The sequence below is a fragment of the Peromyscus maniculatus genome, chromosome X, assembly GCF_049852395.1.
Source record: "Peromyscus maniculatus bairdii isolate BWxNUB_F1_BW_parent chromosome X, HU_Pman_BW_mat_3.1, whole genome shotgun sequence".
Taxonomy (NCBI): domain Eukaryota; kingdom Metazoa; phylum Chordata; class Mammalia; order Rodentia; family Cricetidae; genus Peromyscus; species Peromyscus maniculatus.
In genome coordinates, this window is record NC_134875.1 from 120,739,676 (window position 1) to 120,756,917 (window position 17,242).

At 38.1% G+C, this 17,242-nt stretch overlaps 1 protein-coding gene across 1 annotated transcript in view; it reads left to right on the forward strand.

Moving 5' to 3' along the window:
- Arhgap6 (Rho GTPase activating protein 6) overlaps positions 1–17,242 on the forward strand; it is a 479,616-nt gene that overhangs the window by 165,549 nt on the left and 296,825 nt on the right. The gene's annotated exons all lie outside the window — the stretch shown is intronic.

Below are 17,242 nucleotides of genomic sequence, written 5' to 3' on the forward strand. Positions count from 1 at the left end.
TTTGAATGGCCGATTAGTGCTTCTTTGTTGTAGACATTCTTTTTTTCTAATATAGAAATTCATATCCAGATCCAGAATGTTTGATTTGTAATTCTCCTGAATTGTCTATTAAGGACTTGTTGATTTGTTCTGTTTATTATTGCACTGTTAAATAACAAGGGTAATTAAAATGATACACTGCAACTTGTGTTCTGTTTTCCAAGAACTGGAGACAAGTCTAAATTCCTCTGCCGTCTGTTACTGGCTTGCTTTTACACTGTTGACATTCCTCAGAAAAGGCGAGGACGGGTGAAGAATAATATGATGCCCATTTTACTTCTGACCTCTCAACTGTTTCATCCCCATTCTTGACTGTTATCTTTGGCATTGCAATGTCAACATATTCTTCTCTTTATAAAATGGCTAGGGTTTTGTCTGATGCCTTGATGCTGCTGTACTAGGAGTAGATCTTATTATCCACATAAAGTCAACCTTGTAATTAAGTAAGTCTGGGATTGTCTCCTTCCACCATCCACTCACTCTTCAGAAAGCAACCAGAAAATCAAAAAACCCTTGGAATAACTGAGACATTTTGAAGTTTGTGCACTCCAGAGTTCAGGGATAGCCCCAACTATACCCCACATTTGAAAAACCTCTACAAAATGCATCTCTCTATGTCTTCTTTATGGACAAACCACCAATCCCTTGACTTTCTCAAATGCAGCATGTGTAAAAATGATACTGGGCCTGTTAACTTTTATGCTCAGCAGCACATTCCCATCATTGGAAGTCTAAACCATAGACCAAGCTTGAACTTTCCAAAAGTGAGGATGGACAAACTCTGACCCATGGGTCACATCTGAACCACATGCCTGCTATTGTGAATATAGTTGCTTTGATGTACAGTCATAGTTATTTAAGTGACCTCTATGGCTTCTCTTAGAGTGCAGCAACAGAATTGGGTGGCTTCTATAGAGACGGTCTGGTCTGTGGTGGTTTGAAAGAAAATGGCCCCCAAAGGGAGTGTCACTATTAGGAGGTGTGGCCTTGTTGGAGGAAGTGTGTCACTGCGGAGGCAGACTTTGAGGTCTCATATATGCTCAAGCCACATCCAGTGAGACAGACCACTTCCTGTGAGTTAAGACATAGGACTCTTAGCTACTTCTCTGGCACCATGTGTGCCTGCATGCCATCATGTTGTATCATGATGATAATGAACTAAATCTCTGAAAATGTAAGCCACTCCAAGTAAACGTTTTTTCCTTGATAAGTGTTGCCATGGTCATGGTGTCTCTTTATAGCAATAGAAACCCTGACTAAGATACTGCCTAACCTGTAACACTGAAAATACTCAGTATCTTTCCACGTGTCAGGTTGTGCTTTCGAGTAAAGATGATAAAGCGTTTTTTTTTTTTTTTTTTTTTTCATTTAAAATGCTGGCAACCTCTATTCCTTACCTTCATTTCTTTCTGCCAATGTTCACCTTGTTAACTCTCTTGTTTGCACATATCTGAGTTGACAGAACTATTCCCTAGCTGGGATCCAGCAGCTAGGTGGTTTTTCCTGCTTTAAAGTCCTTTGGTAGTTCGCTATTATCTGAGCATCAGAAACTCTTCAATGTAGGCTTTCTTTCTGCTCTCCAACGGAAGCTAGTCTTTGCTGTACAGGCTGAAAGTAAACACTTAGCATAAAGACTTTCCCCAGTTTTTGCATGGTTCAGGTATATGCCTCATTTAGAACTTATTATAAATTATCTGGTTAATATTTACCTTTTAGTCTACATTAGCCACAAATCTTCCACAGATTAAAGATTAAAGATCACTGTAAACAAGAATTGCATTGTACACTTTGTATCTTGGTTGAACTGATCAAAGCCATATGGAAAGTAGAGACTGTTGATAAGTCCATGTGTAAAATGACTTTGCTATTAAAGTGAACTTTTTCATTCATTTGATTATTGTTAATGATTATTGTTAATGATTATTGGCTAACATTATACTCCTCTAGACAATAACACCAATACAATGGTCAATATCAAGATTTGTTTAATCTTTAAATTTTCAATAATTATTGGATAATTTCATATAATATATTTTGATCATCTTCCTCCACCTCTTCCTGGATCTATCCTTACCTCCCTACCCATCCAGCTTTCAGTCCTCTCATTGTTTTCATTTTAAAAGATAGCTTTATAGTTTAAAAAAAAATCAAACCAATCAAGTCCATTAGAAACGAGGCCTTTCTCTGCAGCCCAGAATAATTTTTGAACTTGGAGCAATCCTTCTGTGTCAGCTCCTGGGGTGCTGGAATTACAGGGATGAGTTAATATACTTGGTTGAGGTTAGGATATTAATAATATTACTAATTGACTGTCATCTAGTCTGCATGCATTTAGGATTCATCTGCTTTCTCAGTAGTCTTCTTTATATTAAAATGACCCAGTCTAAGATGGTGAAATTGCTTTTAGTTAGCATACTATGTATCTTTAGATTATTTCAATGTGCCACAGCTCCTTTGAAGGCCCTTAGACTGGATTGTTCAGGAGAGGAAGGAAGGAACTCACGTACTTTTCCCCTGGGGAAGTTTTGATTTATTTATCTATTGTCTCTTTAGTTTTCTTGACTTGGCTCAATTGCTGTATATTACCAGAGCAGTGCCTTCCTTATAATAGGCACTCAAAGATAAACTATGAATGGATAAGTGAGTGAATGAACAAACAGATGGGCAAATACAATGCATAGAAAACCTCAAGTATCTATATTTCCAAAAGTAAAACTTAACACCTTCTAATCTTTTTGCCCTGGAATTCATTAAACTTTCAATCTAAAATTTGTCCCTGGTACCCAATGGCTGTTTTGAGTTTTCTACCTGACCTAGCATGACATCTAGACAAGTTTATTTTCAGGTCACTATAACCCAGACTTTTTTTTCCTTGTAAGAGAATGGCCAAAACATCATTTCTCCTTATTAGGAAGTACCTTGTGAGTTTGTGTAGAGCCTGCATTTCATGCCTTCCAGGCTTCTGCCACCACCCCCTGTGCAGATTTAATACTATGTCTGACAGAGATTTCTATAGGTTGAGATCAAAAGCAGCTGCTTCTTAGGCTATCAGATGAGATATCTGCTCAGTAGAGATTCTTCCATACATGAAAGAAGGAATTGTGGACCAGTCCTGCAGTTGGTGTGGATGAGTCAGAGAGAAAAATCTCTTGGATACCCAGTTGCCCCAGGGCCCAGTGTTCTTATCCTTTCACCTTGTATTGAAAATTTTGGGAGAAAATCTCCCTGAAAATCGGGAGGACATAGCAGCCATGCTCACTGCCCTCTCCAGTTGTCACAAGGAAAATGAGCAATGTATGTCAGGGAAATACAAAATCACAGTCATTTAGCACTTAGTAGAATTGATTTAAAAAATCATAGGTAATTGCTACCAAATATTGCACACTTTTAAAGGTCATCCCAGCTCTGTGTGTGGAAGTGATATTAAAGTGGATGAGAGCTCTCTCTTTGACTCAGAACTGCCATGGGGGCTGAGAAGTGAGATAAACATTATGTAGGCTCTGAATATTTGGGGAAATTAAATGGCATTTCCTACACTTTTGCTTCTAATGCATTCAGCTGTTCACCTTTTTCAAAATGCCTTGTGCCTGGTACACACACCTCTGGGGAGGAAATCTTTTCTTTCCTGTCTGATAAATTCTCACTCATCCTGGGAAAACAGGCATGAAGAACACCTTTTCTATGCTGTCTGACGCAGTCCCCTCCACTGAGTTTCTTAAAGAACAATGGTTGGCCTTTGGTTTATGTCTCCACTATAAACCACTATGCACTTTCAGACAGGAATGATGCATTTCATCTGCTTGTACCTATGCTAAAGATTTCAAATGTACAGAATTTGGATGTTGCACTGCTTAGCTTGTGACACCCAGGACCATGTGCTATATGTATTTTCATTTGAAGCAAGCAAATTTGTCATTGAGAGCAGGACCGTGTTGTTCTTAGGCATGCCTGCGATGAGTTCCTGCCCAATTAGTGGGGTCACTTTGGGCAATTGATCTAATTTTGCTGAGCTTTTGTTTTCTCAAATGTAAAATACAAATAATAAGAGATCCTATTTAATGTTTGTTTGTTTTCTTTGTGAGTGTTAATCATAATAGCACAAACGTACTGTTAAACAGACTTCTATTCTGACAGTAAATAGCCAGGACATTGTAGCTACTTTTCAGAAATGGAGTGGGGCTTCAATAGAGAAGTGCAAGTTCCATGATGCTTTTTGGAATTCCCATCAAATAGGTAATTTTTAATTTCTTTATTTTTCTGTTTTTCCTTTCATTTCTTTTTGAGACAAAATCTTACTCTGTAGCTCAGGCTGACTTAAACTCATTATATTTCCCAGACTGGCTTCATACTTCCAATTCTTCTGCCTCAGGTTCCAAATTAAGTGGTAGTATCACATATTTTCTCTTGTCTTTATCATCTTCCCCTTTCCTTACAATTCTTTCTCTCATCCTCTCTTCTTTTCCATCTCCCCTCTTCCTTTTATATTTTGCCATCTCTTAACATAGCTACCATGCATACAGAGCAAAGTTGGATCAGACCCTAGAGTCTTTTTTACAAGACTCCAGTTCTCAAGCTGTGACATACTGTCTTCTAGTGTGCGACCCAAATAACATCTAATAACACAACATTAACTATCTTAGCAGATAAGGCTGGGATAACTCATTCTCTAAGCTTTTCAACTTTAAGAGAAGTAGAACCAGTGTACTTCACAAGTGTTATTTCAAACCATTATCCTAGCATTCCTGCATGGTATGAATGGTTATTCCCACTTACTGAAAAGGCGTTCAAGACCATTGTTACCATTAGAAACAATATTATCATATAAGTAGTCTCTCAGCTCAGTTTATTTCACTGGTAGGTTGACTTTATTCCACTACAGATGCCTTTCTCCTAGTCATGGAAGATAATTATAGCTAATAGAAACATCCATGTGTATAGTCCATGGCTCCAAAAGAAGTGAAATCCTCCCTATCACAGCATCCAATTTGCTAAGCAATTTCCTTGGTGGGCTGTGATTAGCAGGCATCTCAGGATATTTTCATTGGCAAGTAGGAGAGTGACTATCAGTGTCTTAAGTGAAAATAAACCTTCAGATTAATTCACTGATCTATAATTTTGGACATAGGGGTGCCTTGTGTTGATTTGGTGACTTAGTGATAAGAGGAGCTAGACAGTGTATTATGAACATCTTGAGTTTGTGATCATGCCTATGACAGTTTGTTGCTTCTCTATCTAAGGCATCACTTCTTCACTTTACTATCATAAAGAAGAAGGGAGGATAAAAAATCTTTCTTTCCAATGTGGTAGTTTGGATGGGAATGTCTCCCATAGGCTCAGATGCTTAAACACATGGTCTCCAATGGGTGGCCTGATTTAGATAGTTTTATAAGGTGTGATCTTGCTTGAGGTATTATGTCACTGGAGGAAGACTTTGGTGTTTCAAAGCCTTTCATCATTCTAAGTATGCCCTCTCTGTCTTGTGCTCAAGATTCAAAATGACTCTTAGCTTCTGCTCCAGTACCATGCTTGCTGCTTGTCACCAGGTCTCCCTGTCATGACATTCTTATACTTCTGGAACCATAAGCCAAAAAAATCCCAAACAAACCACTCCTTCTATAAGTTGCTTTGATTGTGATGTTTTATCATGAATAGAAAAGTAACTAATATCCATATACTCTTTTTGCATGTGTGAGTAGATCTATATTGAATAAAATCTAAGTGTACTTTTCTTTATACTACATTGGCCAGGAAAAGCCACATGTTCATGCTAGAAGTCACTGGTAAGGAATAATGCAGTTACTATGAGTGGATGGAAGCCACCCTGACTCAGGTTCTGAGGCTAAGGAAAGGCTCAGCTTTTCCTGGGACCAGAAGTTTTATGTCTACTGAATGAATACATCAAATGTTTGATGAACAGAGTCTGAGAGGGACTATGTGCAGATTGTTGCTAAGAAAGTAAGTCACTGTCTGCCCTAGCCATTTGGATCACATGCTCATGCCTCAGACTTGCTGAGCACAGTAAGATGAGTTATCTCAGTTGTGCCCCAAGTGAAGATTCTATTTCTAAGACTAAGATTAATATAACAAGCCTCAGCAAAGGAATAGTCTCAAGACAAGAAATAGAAGGTGACGTGATGAGGAGGGGAAGGAGGCTTCACAAAGGTTATAGGTTTCAAATTCCTCCCGACCTCCACTCCTAGAGAGCAACTTAAGCTCAACCTCACAGATAACCCCTGAGGACCATGTAGATTCCTGTAATTACAGATATTCCTTCCCATCAGGGCTGTTCTTCAATCATTTTGGGACAAAGTTGAGATATAAACTTCCAGCAACTTCTGGTTTACCGTGTGTATATGCAAAGGTGGTTTTAGAAGCCTGAGTCTGGTACCCCAACCAGGAGATCCAAGCCTAGCTGTTTGTAGATACTGATCATTACACTGGGGAAGGGTTTGGAGGGCAAGCAGAGTTCTAAGGAAATTCATTACTAGATCCATGAGGGCCCAGACCTCATGGATCTAGTAATGAATTCCCCAGAGTCAGGGAAAGAGTCAGGGAAAGAGTCAACATGGTTTGTTGACTGCTAAGTAATCCAGGACAATATAATTACCAAGGACATTCCATTCACTCAGTGGAAAGGTGAATGCTAAGAGCTCCTCATCTCAGAACACCATTCCCCTTAATACCCACACATGTTCCCCTAACTCATTATGGGGATGGATTTTTACATACAGACAGTAGTTGCACAAGTACTCTGTAATGTCATATCTTCTAACAGAGCTACTTCTGGGCTACTCCATATGTTGGTGATGACGTCTAGTGCAACTCCTCATTTCTTCCTTTAGGTTCTTCAAATTCTCTTGAACTGAATGTAGCCCTTTTGTACCCCAAGCACTATTGACATTTGTGGACATATTATCCTTCCTTGCAGATGACTATACTGTACAATGTAGAATGTTAGTAGTATAGCTTCTACCCATTTGATGTTAATATACACACACACCACTTATGACAGATGTCCCACAGGCCTTTTCAAAATTGTCTCTGATTGAGAACTACTAGCTCACAACACTAATCTCCTACAACTCTCGATTCTTGGTTTTTATCTATTAAGCTGGAGGAAATACTTTCCCTATTGTGGAACATATGAGCTTTCTGGAAACTTATCAGATAAGGCACAATTCTTTTATTCTTTGTTACTTACTGACTGAGTTTGAATTTGGCCTTTGTGCCATCTCTCTGCTATGTTAGGGGAGAGAACAGCACATTGGACATGTTGTTTCTTCTTTTTCTCACATTTACCTGTTGTCTTAGTTACCTTTCTATTGCTGTGATAAAACACTACATATTACCAAGGCAACTTAGAAAAGAAAGCATTTAATTGGCCTGATGGATCCAGAGGGATAGAGCCCATGGTCACAGACCAAAGGCATGGTAACAGGAACAGATGAGAGCTCACATCTCAGATCACAAGCAGGAGTGAGAAAAGACACTTTGAAACCTCGAAGCCTGTCCCCTGTGACACACCTCCTCCAATAAAGCCATGCCTCTTAATCCTTCCCAAACAGTTCTACCAGCTGGGGACCAAGTATTCAAATATATTCAAATAAGCCTATGGAGGCCATTCTCATTCAAACCACCACAGCTATCATTACGCAGTTGAGGCTTTCTTCTTTTGAAATTAGGCTTGCAAATACAAACGTATGATGTCTATTTAACTTTGAATTCCAGAAAAAACTATATTTTTTAGTATAAGTCTGTTCTGTGTAATATTTAAGAAAGATACCATGAAAATATCCCTGTTTTTATCTGAAATTTAGATTTTAACTGACTGTCATGTGGTTTGTTTGGCAGCAGTGCTTGGAATGTGTTCTTTCTCTAGGGACTTCATTATGGAAATGCCTGCCATGACTAAATTCTGGAGTGTCCTGGTGTGCTCAGTTTATCCCTCAACCACAGAATACTCACTCTGTGGCCTGATTAGCTTTTACCACTCACCACAGCCTCACAACTTGGTCTGTTTCCATGACAGCACTGTAAACATTGCTGCTACTTCCCATGGCTCCCCATCTTTTCCTTTCTTGAGCTTTGTGTCCTTCCTTCCCAATGTTCATCATATGATCTTCGCTTAAGGTCTGAAGCAATTGTGTGTGGGTATGTATGTGTGTAAGAAAAAAAAAATTACTATCCCTGAATAGAAGCTCATGGAAATGGAACAACTGAGTAATCCAGCTTCAAAGGATTCTGGGGAAGGAATTCTCCAGCATTCCACAGTAGTCCTTCTTCTGACAGCCTCCAGCCAGCATAGGCATGAAAATATTAGATGCAAGGAAATTTTTCTGAAATAATCACCAATCACCCAGGAGATGTCTTAGTAGTTTGTACTTTAAAATATTATTCATTTTAAAAAAAGATTCATTTTATGTGTATGAATATTTTGCCCTCATGAATGTATATGTACCATGTGTGTGCTTGGTGCCTGCAGAGGTCAGAAGAGGGCATCAGATCCAATGGAACTGGAGTTATAGATAGTTGCAAGCCACCATGTTGGTGCTGGGAATCAATCTCAGGTCCTTTAGAAAAGCAGCAAGTATTCTTAACTACTGAGCTATTTCTCCAGCCCCTACTTTTTCATTTGTGTACATGTCTGTGTGTGTATCTGCAGATGCCAGAAAAGAATGTCAGAACCCCTGAAGTTGGAGGCTGTAAGCTGAGGACCAGACTCTGAAAAAGTATTACACACTCTTACCTGCTGATCCATCTCTAGCCCCCGTGCTGGCTACTTAAGACTAGATAACTTTTCTTTTTCTTTTTCAAATAAGTTCTCACTTTGTGTTCTAAGTTGGCCTTGAACACATGACTCACTTGCCTCAGCCTGCCACGTGCTAGGATAAGAGGTCTGAGCTGCCATGCTAAGCTCCAGGATGATTTTTCTAAAAGATGTTGATTATTAATATGCCTTTAAAAAGCAATTGAATTTTGAGTTGTTTGATTAAAACGAACCACCAAGTAAGAAAAAAAAAGATGTTTTTGTTCTGAGATTTGCTGTTTGTGTGGCAGAAAGGATGTGGTTGAATGTTTGGTAGCTAAGAAAAATGACAACAGAGATACAAGAGGAAGCATCAAACCCAAAGCCATGTACAGCTGGTTGTCTGGTGGCCCAGGGAGAAGGAGGCATGTGCACATTGCTGATCTCTCCCTTCGTATCATGGTTCATCCATCTAAAAGACATGGAGGGTAGTAGTGGGAAACAACTAGTCTAATATGCTTTAACTGTAATAATAATTATTATTATATTAGCATATGCATATTGTGGTGTGCATGTGTGTATGTGTGTGTGCATACACATGTGTAGGTGCATATACATGACTGTGGGTGTGGGTATGTAGGCCTAAAGTTGATGTGGGGTGTCTTCCTCAATCATTTGCCACCTTATTGAGGTTTCTTGCTGAACCCAGAGCTCATCTCTTTTACCTAGTCAGCCTAGCCAACTTGCTATGAGAATCACCTGTCTCTGTCTCTGTCTCCTGTGAGCTGTGAATACAGGTGGGCCACTATGCCTACCTAGCATTTCTGTGGGTGCTGGGGATCTGAACTTCATTCCTCATGTTTGCACATGAGGAACTACTTTACCCAACTGAGCCATTTCACTAGCCCTCAATTTTAATTATTGTTTCAACGTTGTTCTTGCTTTATTTAGACATAATCATTTAGCTTAATGTTTTTGCAGTGATGGAGTGTAACATGGCATTGTAAAGTAAATAAACCCTTTCTTCATGAAGATATGCTCTGTCAGGATGTTTTATCACAGCAACAGAAGTGACACTTGAACAGTGGACATCTTGGTTTATCACCTCTTTTGGAGATTGCAAATAGTGCTGCAGTGGATACAGGGCTGTAGACATCTCTGTGATTATTATATGAAGTGCATTCCTTTGACTAAATTTATGCAGTATTGGGACTGCTGGTTCATATTTTTCTATTCAATCTCATGTTTGGTTCACATCACTGGGATCTTCCAGGGAGGCTCTAGCACCCAGTTTGGAAACTGGGAGTACAACTAACATGAGTGTACTCATGTTGGGCAGGGTGGTAGATTATCTCTGCCCTGCCACTTCATCAAATATGCTCTGGGGTAAATTATTTAATGGTGGGTCCCAAATGACAAAGGCACTGTCTATCGTAATACTTCCTAAGAACAATACATCAGCATGCAAAAAGCAGGGACCTGTGTGTTAATTTCAGTTTATGTTTTTGCAAACTCAAGTGGCTTTTGAGTCCCTATTTCAGATCAAGCTTGAATTCTGGAAAAATTACAAATGATGGAAGTCTTTATTTTTTCCTTTCATTGGCATCCTGCTTTATTATTATTTTATTTTGCTTTGCCTCATATTCTGCACCTAGTCATCTCTGCCATCTCTGTTGAAGCTAGGCCTGCCAAGAGTATCAGCAGACAATATGTGGGAACCTTGTGCTAACTCCAGCAATTATTTGGTTTCTCCTGTGCTTAAATTCTAAGGTCTTGTCTTGTACTGGACACTGAGGCAATTGCTAAGAATAGCTTGGTTTTAGGCATGGCAGTAGTGGTAGATTCAACCTTCTTTCCATTAACTCTGAATATAAGCCCCAAATCAATGGCTTTAAAAAAGTTCTAGTCTCTTCTGCCCATCAGAAGGGGGTACTGTCCAGTAGTTAAATGTGGGATTCTAGAGACAGATATCACCTTAATGTGAAAGCTTGGACTTCCCATTAATGGTAGGTTTATCTCTCTGGCCCTCAATGTCTTCCTTTGTCAAGTGGAGCCTTATTAATACTTTATTTATAGGACTAAAATGATTATTAAATGATTTATGATGTGCAAAGTATTTAGTTCATTGACTGAAACATGAGTAAGTCCTCCAAAAATGTTAGCTTGTATCAATACTGATACTTCTCTCTCCAGCCATGTGTGTTGGGTCCTATCTTTAACCACTTTGCTACCCCAGAGACTCTTACAAAATATCTGTCCATCTAGCGTTGGTATTTTCATAAGAAGGAAGGAAGTTCTATGCCATTTGGTACAAATTTATAGATGTAACGGATATATAGATGTATATATCAAATAAAATATATACCTGTCAACCCTATAAATAGATCTGACATGTTGCCATTAGTGAGGCTTACAGTTCCTGTGTTAAAGATGGTGGCCTATAGATTCAGAAAGAACTCCTCAGGGCCAGGGTGGGTGCCTGAATCATTTCTGAAGAACAGTTGCATAGGCCAACAAATAAGGAACTTGTGGGACGAAGGTCCTTTTCTCTTATATAAATGTAGAAGGAGCCTTGACAGCTGGGGGATGGGTGGTGGTGGTGGTGGGTTGGCTGGTCCCTGCAGTGTGAAGGCATTCAGTGTGGCTGAAGTGGTAGAGACAAGAGGCTCAGAACACCAGAAGGGTATGTGCAAGAGGCCTGGTGTGCAATGTTATCAGCATTGTATCTGGGTCCAGTGGAGAATTTTGTGAGGACTTCAGATGAGAGAGGCATTCTTACATCTACATTTTAGAAATACCATTGTGTGAGGTGGGGGATGGGTGAATAGAGAGGAAAGAAAGGGCAGAGAAATCACTCACAGACTAGATGCAGAAAGCTAAGCAGGAGTTAGAAACTGATCATTTATATGCACATTTCCTCTTCCTTTCTCTGACTTCATTCTTCCCCAGCTTCCTGTTCTTCTTTACTCTATCTAGCTACTACCTTTGTTCATGTATTTCAAGGTAAGGCTTTTTGTCAAACCAAATTGGAAAGTCAGTACCTGGTAGATTTCACAATGCAAAGGGAAGGGGGAGTCTGGCATGTGAATTCCCCCATCCTGACATCCTCCAATGATTTAAGAACCAAATAATTATATAGACTGACTCTTTATCAAACCATTAGAACCAAAGTTCCCTTTTAAATCTCAAAATATGAGTAAGGAAAATGTTCATAGTAGGGCTGGCTACACAATTGGCAGAACCTAGTAGGAAACAGACAACAGAAAACTCCTTTTGAAAAACAGAATTACAAGATGATGGTAAGCACTGAGGATTCAACCAAGTACAGATGTAAACAGAGACCCTTTGTACCGGTTTCATGCACAGAGTGTGATCCCCGAAAAGAGTTTGACATTTGTGAATTTCCAGATTACACCTTCCATAGCATAGCAACCTTTAGTCAAATTTCTATATCTTCAAATGCTTCCTAAGCAACTGAATGGACACCGTGACCTATGTGTCACAGGGATGCTACTTTCCAAAAACGAACATGCCACTTGGTGTCTCCAGTATTACATTTCTTTGAGGCTGTGTTCTGATGAGCTGTACTGGGTTGTTGCCCTTGTTTGGGTGGGTCCTCCCAAACACCACTCCAAATTTTATGACGACGGCAACAATAAAATGCTATGGGAGATGCATTGCTTCTTGTGTGGCAAGCAGTGTTTGTTCAAAAGCCTATGAGAAACCTTCTGACATATACAGCCCTCAAGCCCAGGACCCCGCAAGTCAGATTAATTGTGACCACAGGGTACATGACTTGTTATGAGTAACTCTGGGAGAAAGCCACATTTGTTTAAAGTGGGAAATGAGTGGATTCAAATGCTTCTTAAGACAACTGTGATGGCCAGATTGCCATTTCAATAGCCCATTGCCTGCATGAAGTGTTGTATGCATGAACATTTCTGCTAGCAAACAGAAAATATTTGAGTTCCCAATTTAGACTCTTGTCTTCTGTGAGTTCAAAGAATTTGAGCTTCTACATCTCAGCAGGCTCATGTTTTTGTTTCTTTGTGTCCTCAGAGGCCTGGAGTTCCATGTCGCTTTGCTCTCGGAGGAATTTTGTTGTTGGTAAAGGGTATTTTTGAAAATTAGCATCTTTGAAAAATCTAGGAAAATGAGAATATAAGTATAAATGAACACAAGGGATTATAACTCTCCATCCCATACCTTCCTGCTTTGAATTTCATTTCTGTGTTCTATCATGAGATCATGTGTATGTCATGGAATTCACCAAAGTATACAGTTTGTTGAATTCTTAGAAATGTACATGCCCAATACTCCAATTAGGGTGCAAAACATTTTCATCATTCTAGAAATTTTTTTTTTTACTTACACTACCACCATTTTGGTTTCTAACCATACAGAATAGTACTGCCTATTTCTGAAATCCTTCTAAATGGAATCAATAATGCTGTAAGTCCTATTTTTGAATTTATTATTCTTATATGTGTGCATGAATATAGGCATGCATGTATCTGGGTGCTTATATGTAGGTCAGAGGATAATTTTCTATAGTCAATTTTCTCCTATCTGGTGTTTGAACTCAGCTAGTTAGACTTGCACAGTAAGTGCTTTTTCTTGCTACCCCACCTCTCTGACATATATATATATATATATATATATATATATATATATATATATATTCTGTTTTTTGTTTATCTTTTTAAATCATATTTTTCTTTATTCTTGATAATTTCATACATGTATAAAAAGAAATTTGATCATAGCTACCCTATATTTTTCTCTTCTAACTTCTCCCATGTTTTAGTCAATATTTTACTGCTGTGAAGAGACACCATGACCAAGGCAACTCTTACAAAAGAAAGCATTTAATTGGGGGCTTACCTACAGTTTCAGAGGTTTAGTATGTTATCATCTTGGCAGGGAACATGAGGGCATGCAGACAGGCACTGGAGCAGTAGATGAGAGCACTACATCCTGATCTTCAGGCAGAGTTGGGGGAGGAGAGACAGATAGACAGAGAGACAGAGATAGGCTCTCTGGGCCTGGAGTAACCTTTTTGAAACCTTCAAGCCCACCCCCAGTGACACACTTCCTTCAAGGCCACAAGTTCTCCAACAAGGCCACACCTCCTAATTCTTCTAAACCTTCTCAAATAGTGCTACTCCTTAGTGACTAAGGAAATATATGAGCTTATGAAGTCCATTCTTATTCAAACGACCACACCCCATATCCTTTCAACATTCTCCTTTTTTTTTTCAAGACAGGGTTTCTCTGTGTAGCTTTGTGCCTTTCCTGGATCTCACTCTGTAGACTAGGCTGGCCTCGAACTCACAAAGATCCACCTGCCTCTGCCTCCTGAATGCTGGGATCAAAGGCATGCACCACCACCGTCCGGCTCCTTTTTTTTGAGCCATCTCTTTGACCCTGTATGTACTGTTATGTGTCTTTCACTTAACACAATATTCCTGAGATCTGTGTGGTAAACATCATTAGTTTGTTGCTTTGCTACATAGTAGTTTCCCATTGCAAGAACATGCTGCAAACTGTTTATCTGTTTTCCTGTTATGGTCCCTTGGGTAATATCTAGGCTTTGGCTACAAATACACTCCCATGAACAGTTTTGTAGAGGTCTTTAGCTAGACATATGTGTTTGTATAAAGTGAAGAGTGAAATCATTGGATCATAGGAAAGTGGTTTATTTAACTTTTAACTGACAAAAATGTTTTCCATTAATGTATAAGCCTTCCAGTTATTTCATGTCCTTACTGGTTCTTAGGCTTGCCAGTTATTATAATTTTATTTTATTATAATGTTTCTTAAAAATCTATATTAAAGTATAATTAGTCCACAATAAAATATTTTGCTTTAACTGTGAAGTTTGTAGGGGATACATACGTACATATATGCATATGTACATGCAAATACAATCATGATATCAGATATTTTCTTATCACAAAGACGTTCTTCTCAGCTTCAGCTTTTTTCATCAGTACCTGGTACCAGGCAACCATTGATCTCTTTTCTAACCCCATAGGCTAGTGTTGCTTCTTCTAGAATTTCTTATAATTGAAATCATATGTATACTTTCTGTCCTTGATTTTGTTCGATCCATGCTTCTTAAGATCTACAAATGGCCTATATGTGGTTTGTTTCTTTTACATTGAGTCATATTTCATCTCTCTTTGCATACACACACACACACACACACACACACACACACACACACAAAATCTGCTTACTTATTCACCTATTGATGAACATTTGAATTGTTTCTAGTTTGTGGTTGTTATAAATATACACATACACACATATATTAATATACATATGACTATATTCATATGTATAAATTTGTGTTTAGTTCTATTGGGGACATTTTCTGTTTTCTTTGCTAAACACCTAGAAGTAAAATGACGAAGTCACTCAATAAGTATATGTTTACTATGTTTTGCATGTTTTGTAAAAATGAATATATATTTTGTGAGGGCACGTATGTGCACACCAGGGTAAGCATTTGGAGATCAGAAGGCAAGCTCAGGTGGTGTGGGTTCTTACCTTCTACCTCATTTGAAGCATCTCTTTTATCTCTTTTGATCAGACACCATACACCTCCCATATTTTTTATTTTAGTATTAATTATCTTAATAATTATTAATTTTTTGCTAATTAAAAAACCCTGGTTACTCATTATCTTATTTTTAGTTGTAAGAATCATGTATATCCTAAGAATAAATGAGATTTTAAGTATTTTGTAAACTTCATCTTAATCTATGGTTTTATTTTGGAATGATAGCTTCCAAAGATTGTGAGTTTTATATTTGAGTTCAATTCATGGTATCGTCACTTCTACTTATTTCTTTTCTTTTCTTTTTTTTTGTATTCTGAGATATCTTCTTCTGTCACAAAATTGGCAGGTGCTTTCTTAAAAATGTTTTATAATTTAAATAATTCAATTTAGATCTATGATTCAATTTTGAAATTATTATTATATATGTTGTGAGGCACCACATTGGGAAAAATACATTGTTTCCACGTCATCTTTTAAAGAATCATTCTCCCTTTTAAACATTTTCTTTTCTTTATTTTATGTGTATGAGTATTTACCTGCATTTATGGTTGTGTACCACATGTGTCTGGTGCCCACACAGGCAAAATGAGGGCATTATATCTCCTGAGACTAGATTTACAGAAGGTTGTGTGCTGCCATGTGCATGCTGGAAACTGAACTCAGGTACTCTGCAAGAGCAGCAAGTGCTTTTAATCACTGAGCCATCTCTCCATCCCTAAGGTTTTATTCTCGACTCACTAAATTACTTTTACACAATGGTTGAAATCAATTGACTCTATTATAGGAGTTGGAGGATTCTTTATTGTATTTAACTATTTCAGGTCTTTTTATAAAAAATAATAAATAGTGTGTGTGTGTGTGTGTGTGTGTGTGTGTGTGTGTGTGCGCATGCATACTTTCACATGTGAATGCAGATGCCATCAGAAGCCAGAAGAGGGCCTTGATTCCTCTGGAGCTACAATTAGATAGTTGTAAGCTTCCTGACATTGGAGCTGGGAACCAAACTCAGGTCCTTTACAAGAGCAGTTTGTTCTCATAACCACCGAGCAATCTGTCCAACTTCCTATTCCAGGTCTCTTAAAATGTAAATATTACCTTGTTTTGACTGCTGCTACTTCATAGTAAATGTTGAATTCAGGTAGTATAGGTCCTGTAACATTTATTTACTTTAAAAGTGTTGGCTAATATTCATTCTTTACATTTTCATAAATTTAGAGAATGTCAATTTCTGCAAAGCTGATGGTAGAATTTTGATTGGAGTTGTAGCTTGATTGTCTTGTTTCTTTTTCCTGGGAGATATATATATATATCCATTCAGTTTGGAGGTCAGATATACATTTGGTTAAATTTTTCTCTGAGTGAAATATGTGCTTTGATTAAATTGCAGATTTTATTATTTTCCTAATTTCTTCTCCAACTTCTTCATTAATAGTAAATAGAAATGCAATTATTTTTATAGACTTTGCCAAATCCACTTATATTAAAGTTTGAGTGTATATTTACATATTTTCTTCATATATCATTAGTAACTGATTGTATGTGTAGGGGGGTAAATTTTGTCTATCTTCTTTGGTTCTGGTGTACATATCCTTTTTATGTTTTGCTTGCTATATAACATTGCCCAAAACTAGGGCCTTGAGCTTGCTAGGCAATGCTTTACCAGTGACCAAATCCCAATCCCCAATATGGAATTCTTTTCCTTTTTAATTGCTGTTACCTAAATGTACATGGTTCTTTGAATTCTTTCTCTCTTTTTGATTGAAAATTCATATGACATCATTTGATCAAAGTTTTCCCTTCCCAATTTCTTTTCTTTCTCTTTTGCCTCCTCCTTTTCTTCCTTCTCCTCTTTTCCTCTTCCTCTCTCCTCCTTCTTTTTTTCTGAGACA